The sequence below is a fragment of the Pan troglodytes genome, chromosome 10 (assembly GCF_028858775.2).
Source record: "Pan troglodytes isolate AG18354 chromosome 10, NHGRI_mPanTro3-v2.0_pri, whole genome shotgun sequence".
In the NCBI taxonomy this organism is placed as follows: Eukaryota; Metazoa; Chordata; class Mammalia; order Primates; family Hominidae; genus Pan; species Pan troglodytes.
Window position 1 is genome coordinate 93,666,526 of NC_072408.2, and position 11,410 is coordinate 93,677,935.

At 33.4% G+C, this 11,410-nt stretch overlaps 1 protein-coding gene across 5 annotated transcripts in view; it reads right to left on the bottom strand.

The window, feature by feature from the left end:
• Window positions 1–9,607, bottom strand: part of MGAT4C (MGAT4 family member C) — an 889,611-nt gene extending 880,004 nt beyond the window's left edge. For 3 of the 5 annotated variants that reach the window (XM_016923940.4, XM_016923937.4, XM_063785949.1), the window contains exon 1: window positions 9,278–9,605. The gene's annotated coding sequence lies outside the window, so the exon portion shown is untranslated. Of the gene's footprint in view, window positions 1–9,277 lie in introns of all 5 variants that reach the window. The other 2 variants (XM_054664568.2, XM_054664567.2) reach the window with 1 other exon arrangement.
• Window positions 9,608–11,410: the final 1,803 nt, after the last annotated feature.

An 11,410-nucleotide genomic window follows, 5' to 3' on the forward strand; every position in this document is an offset into this window, starting at 1 on the left:
AGCTCCTAAACAACCATTAGGCTTTGTCATCCTATAAATATTCTTATAACTGTAAAACATTTGGAAGACTGAGTAACTATTTCAAGTAAATCTAAAGCTAAATATAATGCAATAGTTAAAACTTTCTACAAAATTTAAGGTCCAATATATATTCATTCAAGCTTTAAAATTTCATACAATCTTAGGAGTATTCTATATTTTTTGTTTTCCTCATCTTATTTCAAACAAAAAAAATCAAGTGTATTCATAACTTAGAAATGATTTCAGTGACCTATAGCAGAAAGACTAAGAACTGCAATAATGGTTTTGACATTAATAATGTTTTGGAGGCATAAGTGTTTTGTTCTTTTGTTTCTTTTATAATTGTCATTACTTATACTGGAGAAAGAAAATTGATCATTTTCTTTTCTGACTTGTCTCTTACATTACAGAGCTTGAAAAGACCTTAAGGTAACATTTCAACAGCAACCTCACAATAACTTGACTATTTTATTTGTTTTTCTTACCCAAAGACAGCAGTACTAGATAAAATGAAGGGAAATTACAAGGCATGTTTACATACATATCGATGTTTTTTTTACATTTATATAATAAAAAATGCATTGCTGGATATATTTTAGAAGTATCCTTAATAAACAAAAGAAAATGGTTTGTTACTGAATTTTATCTCATGAACATATAGGGTAAAATTCCTGTGTAAGAACAATGCAAGTATATACACATATGTCCATGTCTATATCTATGTTGGGTTGCCTATTAATGAGTGAAACTGCCTGCCCATGTTTGAGCTTGAGCCTGAGTCTCACTGTCCCTCTTGTCAGTCCATCCATCTCTTTCTGCCCCTGTATGCCCGTTTGTGCTTTTCTACCTGTCTATCCATCCATCTCTCTCTGTGGTATGTTTCACACTGTCTTTCAGTTTGCCTGCCCCTGTCATGGGGTCTGACTATTCCTATCCCATTTTTAATTTCTATCTGTTATTCTGTCACCACATGTGTTTATCAGCCTGTCTCTGTTTCGGTACCTGTAAGGCTGTATGTATTGGTCTCTAAGTATGTATTTATCTGTTTAAGTGTCTGTCTATCCATGACTCTATCTATGTGTACATATGTGAAGATTTTTCCTTTAATGTAGATTTAGTGAATACTATCTTTAAAAATCATTATTGTTTCTTAAGAGATGAGTGTGTATAGTATTGTTTGTGTGTGTATCTATCTCCCAAGCAACTGTCAACTCTATAGGTCCAATCTACATAATGGTAGGACCTAGAGATTACTCATGTTTTTCGAAAGTCAGCTTCTCTTAGCCTATTTAAGACCATGCTCTATTGCATTCTGCCTCTATATTACAAGATGGCTCCTAATGAAACAAACAAACAAACTTGTCACAGGTAGACGTGGATATCTACACCTCAGGCCTCTGTTTTCTAGTTACCCTCCTCCTAAAGAGGAGCTGTGAAGGTTTTATGTGCAATTGTAGCCCCACTCTACATTTCCAAAGAACCTCTACCTCATGGCCTATGTGGGCATTTACTAAAGGTTTAAAGATAACTAGAAGGAGTTTTAAAATAAAAACAAGACATGAAACAAATGCTAAATACAACTGATCTCAAGGTCAAAGGAGAACATATAATAACTCAAATGCTCAGAAAGTTATTTTATGGGCATTTCTCCTTTTCCAACTTGATTTTCAAGATCCAGCCCACCCCCTGCCGACCCCCATTGGCAACCCATGAAGAGTATACCTTTTTTCAATAATTTGCCATGTTAATCTTCAATTCTACATGTAAATTCTACCTATTCTCATAAAGATATCCATTTTCCTTGAATATTCCCAACCTTGAACCCACAATGATAATCGAAAAGAAGAAAGAAAAATCTCTGGTAGATCATTTTCTAAAGCTCGAATCATTGTGGGAGGAACAATACTATGTAGAGGGAGGGTGTCAGAGAGCTACAAGATGAACCACAGGGGTGTTTAATGTTACAAATCCTATACACTTCAGGGTCTGTTTGTGATGGGATAAGAAGATGCTTCTCAATATTCTTCCTGTAGACTAAAAATCTGCTTTTCAATCTCCTGCAAGTAAGGCTTGGAAAAAATACACACACATGACACCAATGTGTATATAAACACTCTCACATGTACACATTTACATCCCTACTCATATGAACATAAAATCATTCTAGAGATAGTAAATATAAAGACATATTAAATAAAAATAATTTCAATGCAATGTAATGTACGTAGTTATCCAGGTGTCCAAATAAAAATAGCTAAAGAAATTTTGCTTTGGTATTGTTCTCCTGTGTCCAGGAGTCTACTAAAGACTAAGATAATAGGGCCTATTAAAACAATTTTCTAAATAATAACAATGTTGTATTAAGGTTCTACATAGGCACAAGCATATATTTTACTTGCATGATAGATATTATAATTAAAACCTGGAATTATTAAGCCTGTTTATTTACATTGCTTGACTTGGGCAGGTGATTGACAATCTTTCTCTTTATGATGATTATATTTCTTGTATTGTATATGGGAATCTGACAATATCACAAAGATTCTGTTGTGAAAATGAGGTGATAGAAGAATAATTTATGAAGTAGATCAACTGTACTTAACATTGCATGGGGGTGCTGGCCTACTTTTCAAGGATGTTCTACCAAATTCAAATTTGGCAATAAAATATAACTCAGTTCTACAAAAAATACTGTAGGCACATCAGATGCATCACTGAACTTAAAAAGGAAAACCCAGGAATTTACACAACATCATATGCTTCTTCGAAACAAAGCAGAATTACCACCTGGCAAAGATTTCCCTCAAGCATGTCCCGCCACAAAACCATTCAAATCTACTCCCTGTATATTAGAATATTTATAACTGTTTGTCAGTTTGGCTTATTCATTATTTCTCTACATAATATGAATTATTAAACTAAGCATGGACTTATTTACTTGCAAAATTAAACACAAAATTTTTGTAACTTTCAAATTATACCATTTTGTTCTTTAGATTTTCTATGATAAGTCTGACGTATTTATCCATACTCATTCACCAAAATATTTTGAAGAAAAAAAGTCCTAAAAAGATAAGTCACATACTCTATGAGAAAAGACAAACAGAAATCACATAATTAACTAGAGTAGCATCATACCTGCGATTTACCTAAACATGTAAATAAGATTAAAATAAGCACTATATTATCTCTCCTCTTTTTCACTTACAGTGCTATGTGATACATATTTTTCTACATTTTTATAGCTTTTCTCATAGTAAATATAAAACCGTGCCATGGTTTGAGAGCCATTATAGTATGGTGATTAAATGTGATATTGTGGGACAAAGATTCTGACCCAAACCTTAGCTAACCACGTAATCTACTTATGCTACGTAATCATGGACAGTTGCTTCATCTTTCTTGATTTCCACATTAGTAAAATGATTATAATAGCAAGTACTCTGGAAGGTTGCTAGTAGAATGGACATGAGAAAACACATGTTTAGTAATAGTCTTTACTCCACAGAATGTATTCAACATAAAAATATGTTATGATTTTTTTTCATATATCGTTTTAACACTGAAGCTTTTAAGTGTCCATTAACAGTGAACTTAAAATATTGAGGTAGACATTTACATCAAATTGAGATTGTCGGACGTACATTGGTAGAAGAAATTGGTCTAGTTACATTTTTTAGGCTAAAAATAACTGCTGACATTTGTATATTAGACTATCTTGTGCCATAAAACGGAAGTTTAGAAAATTTAGGAAACACCTTACCAAAGTAGGAAATTTGATCAAACTTTGAAAGGCTTTGAAAGTCCTTGGATATCCTAGGAGAGGATAAATTATGTTCCTTGGCCAAATTTGGCCTAAGAATAATTTTTAAATTTTTAACAGTGAAAGAGAGGGAGGAGAAAGAGAACACAGAATAATATGCAACAGAATCTTATGTGGCCTACAAAGTCAAAACATTTATTGTATTACTTTGCTAGGACGGCCATAACAATGTACTACAGACTGGGTGACTTAAATAACAGAAGTTTATTTTCTTACAATCGAAAGGTTGCAAGTCTGAAATCAAGGTGTCAGCAGGGTTGTATGCTTCTGAGGCCTCGCTTCTTGGCTTGTAGATGTCCGTCTTCTCCCTCTGTCTTCACACAGTCTTTCCTCTGTGTAAGTCTGTGTCCAAATTCCCTCTTCTTAGGATACCAGTCCTATTGGATGAGGGCCTACTCTAATGACTTCAATTTAATTCCTTCATTAATGAACCAATCTACAAATATAGTCACATTCTGAGATACTGGAGGTTAAGTCTTCAATATATGAAATTTAGGGAGACGCAATTCAAACCACATTTTCTGTCTGTTTTTTTGTTTGTTTGTTTTGTTTGTTTTTACAAAAAGTAGTTAGCAGCCTGTGTTCTGGAAGCCTGAGAAGGGTACACCTGACAAGGGAACCAGTAGTTTCCTAGTGCCTCCTTTACTATTTGTCTGACATTATATATAAATTGAGAGAATCACTCAATTTAGAGATTTGCTTTCCCATTACCAATTTGTTTGGCTTATTTTACTTAGCATAATGTCCTCCAGGTTCATCCATATTGTCATAAATGACCAAATTTCTTTCTTTTTTAATGCTGAATAGTATTTCATTGTGTATATATACCAGATTTTCTTTATCCATTCATTCAACGATGGATACCTAGGTTGCTTCCAAATCTTAAAATTTAAATATATCTATCTCTATCTGTCTATATACTTACAGATCTATCTATAGATAGAGATAGATAGATAGATATATAGATATAGATATAGGTCCATCTATAGATAGGTAGATAGATAATTTGCTGAGGGAAAAATGCCTCAGGGAATTAGTGGCCAAGCCAAACCATTTAATTCTAACTTTGGGTCAAAGGGGCAGGGTTTAATATTATGGAAATATTTGCCTGGAGTTAGCCATGGACAGAAGAAGAAAGTAGGTGAGCACAAGTCTGCGACCACAAAGGAAGTCTGAAAATCAAAGTAAATAACAGCAAACTCAACATTGGGGTGGACCTGGATGTGGTGATGTTATGACAGAAACAACAATAACCATTAATATTTTTTACTGCTTTACAAGGCCATATAATAGTATTTTGTGACATTTTGTCATTTGATCCATATCACCAAATGAATATGATGATTACCTACTGTCTACTTCCCCCAACCACCACACACACACACACACACACACACCTTTACAGATTAGGAAACACAGCTGAAATTATAACATAGGCTTTAATCTCCTTAAGCATTGGGTCAAAATATCAAAAAATAATACAAGAACTTCAATAATCTTTTTATAAATGAAGTCAGATGCCTAACATATCTCCTCATTGGTGTGTAGGCGGGTTGTAGGTTTAAGACTGGGTTGGCACTGTCAACAGACACTGACTCTAAAGAAAACAAAAACAAACTCAAATGGTTCATCAGCAGGTACTTTCTTTTGTGTCCACATTTTGACCTAGCTAGAATATGCTAGATACTTTCCTGTAAAGCACCTTCAAAACAATTAGTTGGTGGCTCCCTTTTGTACAGAGATAAATTCAATATAACACATGTCTGCCTTTACTTTTTGTGTTAATATTTGGAAACGTACAAAATTTTGTTTCCAAAATTTTCCAAATATCAATGTGTTTCCAAATATCAATACAAAAAGTAAAGACAGACATGTGTTATGTTGAATTTATTTCCCCATATAACTCAGAATCTTAAGGAGTTTTTCTGTATATTTTTAACTTAATATGAGATGCATCTGAGGAATTCAGATGTAGAATTTTTCAGTAGTCTTGAGACCCAATAAAAACAGTTTCTAGCATAGGTACTATTTTTGTAAAGATTTAAATTCACAGTTAAGGTCAACATCTGGCTGAATTTAACATTCACATTTGACAGTTTTACTCTCATTAAAAAATGTTTAGCATTTTTTCAAAGCAGAAGCTGTCTTTTATTTTAATAAAGGTCTTCATATATTTGCTTTGTTCCTTGAGGGATGGATTGGTATGCTTGAACTACTCTGTGCAGTTAGAAGTTAAGGCCATATCACTAGATAAGCCACGTAGCAAAATAAAATGCAAATGAAAAGGGCAAAGGGCACGGTATAATGAGCAAGAGGATTTATTGTCTTGTCTTCTATTTCCATATCCTTTGGGAAAATGTGAAAGTGGGAAATGAGGAATAGTTCTCTCTGCTTTCTCTGGCAAATTATGGTTGATAATTTAGCTATTAGATAACCGTATAGAATATGCCAAGTGATTTCCCAAACTAGTCACTTTTCAATTTTATCTATGCGTAAGTATCCACAGGTTCTTTAATTGCAAACAGTACTCACATGCTCAATGCATTATTTTTATTACTGAAACTGCTAAATAGACATGTGATAATATACATGTACACAGCCAAAATCCCCCTCCACACACACACACAAACACACACAAACACATACACAAACATCATTAAAGAGTCAAATTAATTTCAACTAGAACATCCTTATGGGAAAATATGTGAAAAAATATATGCAAAAATATGTACCATTTATTGAGCATATGCGGTGCACAAACTACGTATTTGTTATTTAATTCATGTGATCCCACTCCCCACAAGAATCTAAAATGTAGATACCACTAGTGCCATTATACATATAATGAGACAGAGGTGTATAGAGATCAATTAAACAAACTAGCTTAACAGATTTAAACTTAGTTTGTCTTATCACCAATCCTATTTTCTGTCTACTATAACACTATGACATGTGAAATATAGTTAAAGGAGAATTTGAAAACAACTTGATGATCAGTCTGGAATCCTCTGTAAAAATAAATTCAAGTCATTGACTGAATATAGGATGTTTCATACCTATAATGCACATAAGCAGCAACTAAAGAGTCAGGCTTCATTTCCTCCCTCTGTGTGTACCAATTAGAGGTCCTGAAATATTAATAAACTGGCTGATTTAGGAGAGAATACCATTACATTTTTTTTTGTCCTACATGTTGCTTGGAAGCAACAAACATATCATGGGCACTCAATAAATGTTATTTAACGGCAACTAATAAAATGAAATTATGGTAATATATTTTGTAATAAACTCACCATAAGATGAGGCAAAGTAAGTTTTAGTACTAAACCTGGAAGTTGAGCAGATTTCAATGGCTGGGTAGGTGAATGAATCCTATGGGGAGGCAAGAGACACTAACATGATTGTGGTAGAGAATGTTAATAAGAGGTCAGATACATAAAATTTTTATTGCACTTTGACAATTGGAGCTGCCCCTCCTGATTTTCATATATGTTATATTCATCCAACATTCAAAAGGCAAATTAAAGAATATATTGCTAAACTTCTATTCTAGCTCCTCCATACCCAAACATGAAGTGACTCTATTTCATTATCCATTGGTATCATCATTGGTATGATTTTGGAGGAACATGAAATATGTTCCCTGAAATGCTTTCTTTTTTTCCTACTTATGCCTCCTTTAGCACATTGTTTGAGATTTTCGGAAGAGTCAGTTGTAATTTTTAAAAATAGAAAAGAGAGAGAGAGGATGTTAAATCACTGTATCCTCTGAAAGTCATAAGCCATCGAATTGTAAAACTCTAAGACATTCAGGAGTGTATGTAGTTTCAGAGAGTGCACTTCTGTAGGTTTAAATTAGAGCTGTGAGTTATTGGGGGAGAAACCAGACTGGGAGCAATCTCACTTTTTTTATGCTTTAAAGTGAGTGGAGGGAAAAGGTTCCACAAAGGAGAGAAAGCTTGCCAAATGCAGGAATCCGTAGGGAAATTTTAATTTAAGGCCCTGTTCCTCAATTCCTGTAAAGTTCATGAAAAAAGTACTTAAAAGTCTCTTTGAGGACTTTATACTCTTTTCTCTTTTCCATTTTTTTGCCTTTTACAATCCCTGTGAGGAAAAGAGAAAATGCACTTAAAGTTACGATTTGGGTGACTCAATCCTTCCCTCTTTCCTTTATTCTAATAGTCTTTCAAATGCTCCAAAGAAATTAGAATACACTTAACAAGTGCTCTTGTGAAGCTCAGCCACCACTTCCTCTCTTGAGCCTGTTATTAACCCACTGAAGGGAACACAAACTCTGTGTTCCAGTCCATACAGCAGCAGGTACACCATGCTCCAGGTCAAATATACACCATGCTCCAGGTCAAATATACCTGCTATTCTAACCATTTTTATAGTCATTTTTAACACAGAAAAACAGCAACAATATGATAGATTTCATTGAGCCTATTCACACAATAATAAAACATTAAAAAAAGCTCAAGAGCCCTAATACTACATGTTTATAAGATCACTGTGATTACTATATGCTTCTTTTCTATTCTACACTCCCATTCTCTCTCTGATACAGAACATACACACACACACCTTTAACTTTTCAGAAACAGACACGGAAGTCACCTTTGCTGTTCTAAGATATCATAAGTATAATGGGATAAATTTCAGTTTCAAATAAGGCTTTCTCCCATTTTATCGGTTCTGTTGATATTCAGAAGTTTTTCAGTTTTTAGCATTTTGCTTTGCTAAACAGTTCTTGTACTTCTATGAAAGGCATTGAGGTTTTCACTAACAGAACAAAGTTAAATAATAATTTTGTAGCATAATTAACTGAAACTGTAGCAATCAATTTTAGTAAAATCCTTTCAAACTCAAAAATAGATATCTGTAAGGCAAACAATTATATCTACATAATATTATCAAAAAGACTTCTACTGAAGTTTCTTTAAATTAAATACTTTCATCATTCAAATATTTATGTATCATACGCATCCATGATACCAAAATAAATACAAGCATTTGAGACAAAGTTTGTATTTTGGAAAATATAAATAAAATACTATGATTGTTTTAAAAGATTCAAAAATACATATGGGTAAGTGAGTTTCCAAAGTACATATTTTTCTTCATTATATATTGCAGCTACAAAAGGAAAATCCTCAGGAGAATTAATATGAACTTATGATAATGCAGCCTGCAGCACGGTTTTGTTGTGATTTTTTCTGTTTTTGCTGACAATGCAATTCAAACTATATTCTACTAATCTTTAGTAAAGGGAGCAGATTATTTCACCTATAAACATGCAGCAATAAAGTGTCATTCTTCAGTCCATACAGACTACTTAACATCTTTCTCTTTTTACAGGTTTGGATCCCTAGCTCATTAGATTATTACCTGATAAAGAAGAGAGGGTAATGAATTGAGAAAATAACTACGTACCTTCAGAGAAAACCTGCCCGATAACAATAATCCATTAGAAAACTGGCAATATCCTCTGATCTATTGCCCGCAAAGCCATGACTTGATGGAGAGTTTCATTCCCTGGGCTCAGTTCTCCAGAAGAAAATCAGCACAATTTAAATATTTCTTGGAATGTGACAGCTCTCTAGATCCCGGGTTGCATTCTGTTCCCCAGGGATGGCAATCTGGTGTTCCTGTGTGCATAGAGCAGTGAAGATGAATTGAAAACGCTTGAGATAAATTAGGAATGGCTAAGTTAAAATTGTCTCTGCTCCAGACTCTCTCATCTGCAGTCTGCAAGCCTGTTTTTCTGTGAAAAAGCTAGATGGCAGGCTGCCTCAGTAAGTTCTTCTTAAGCGACAGAGAGCATTTTCAATGAAGAAAAATTCTCCCATTATCTAAGCTAATGTGACTGCTACTAAATCTAGTTTTTAAAGTGTCTGCTGGCATGAAATTCATTTTCACTATTGCTTTCTTTCAAACTAGTCTAGAATCCACACTATCAGGCTATATACAGTTCTATCTGACAGAAGTATTTGAAGTTTTCTCTTTACAAATTAAATCATATCTCTTTTTTTCAGTTTATTAATCATCTATGTATAGGAAATTTTCTCTTTGGGTCCAAAAGACAGTTTATTGTATTTTATATTATGCAGAAGATTTTAAGTTGCAGTACCTCAATATGAATTCTTGCATTTTTATTACCAATCACTTATTTTAATGCAGATTCACAGAGAAGAGTTATCATTTTTAGATGTCAGTCAAAAAGCAGAAGTTATATAGAAATAGAAAAGAGGAATTTCTAATCATAATATGTGACCACAGAAGTGAATATTAACTCTTTGAATATCCTCTTCAAGAAAATATGATGTTCCAAATAAAACTAAGGTTCATAAATCATTTCTCTTCTAAATAAAAATGAGCCATTTTGAGTTCTGTTGATTTCATTTCAGTGACATGTTGTGATATGATAGTTTTTTCTCTAAGTTAGAAAATTCTTTTAGCATTTTCATAATATTCTGGATTTGAGATATAACACAAATACACTGTAATAGATGTATTGGCAATACAAAAACACTGAAAGTTTATCAAAATGTTTTATTCTACTTCTTCACTTGTATTTGTTACACAAAACGATTTTCACATAATCAAAAAGCACACTTAAAAGCATCATAGTCCATGAGAATATGTACATTAAAAAATCCCTGCCGGCTATAAAAACAATCTCATGCTTGCCATAGCTTTCAACATGATGATCTGTAATGCTCTATGTCTATTTGACATTTAAGCAAATTGTTGCTTCCATGACAAAAATGGGGTTTCCACACTGTGAGAGAAACAAAAACAATATAATCACCTGACAGTCAACAAAAAAGTAAACAAGAATTTCCCTTTTTTCTCTACCCACCCTATAACTGTAGCTGACCACTTCACTCAAGGAGGTACAGAGGAAAAGAAAATGGAGAAACAAAACGAAACGCCACAGCAAGATGCCTCCAACCCTTCTACCTCTTGAGAAGTAGCATCACTGTAGCTATTTCTGAATAAACACAAGGAGATTGGAAAGAAGCAGCTTCAGTATTTCAGTTGGAAACTAAAATTATCCAGCATATTTTAAAAGACCATTAAAGAAAGAAAGGAAGCAAGCAAGCAAAACTATTTATTGGCCTCAAATGCTATTTCTAAAATGTCCATGGTGTTCAGCGCCTATGATATTAAAAACAAAAATGTAAAAAGATAAAAGTCTATTTAATAATTGACAGTTGATTGAATATCTAACTGCATTGCACTAATGTGCATTGAGTACCTCAATTAACATAATAAGTAACTACAGCAGTAATGAGTTTTTTTTTTTTTTTTTTGTGATATCTCAGATGTCTATCTCCACCTAGAATCTACCAATTTTACTAACACTCTATTGCAATGATGATTACCCATTGGTGAATTCAGGACCACATGCAATTACATTAGAGTGATAGGTAAACTATTCTTGGAGCATAAAAAATTGTTTTTGTAGGAAGTAACTTTTTAAAATAGACCAAGTAAGCCTTAGTTAAAAGGATGAGAAATATTTCTAGGCAGTGGGAACAAAATCCCAAGGGAAATATATGT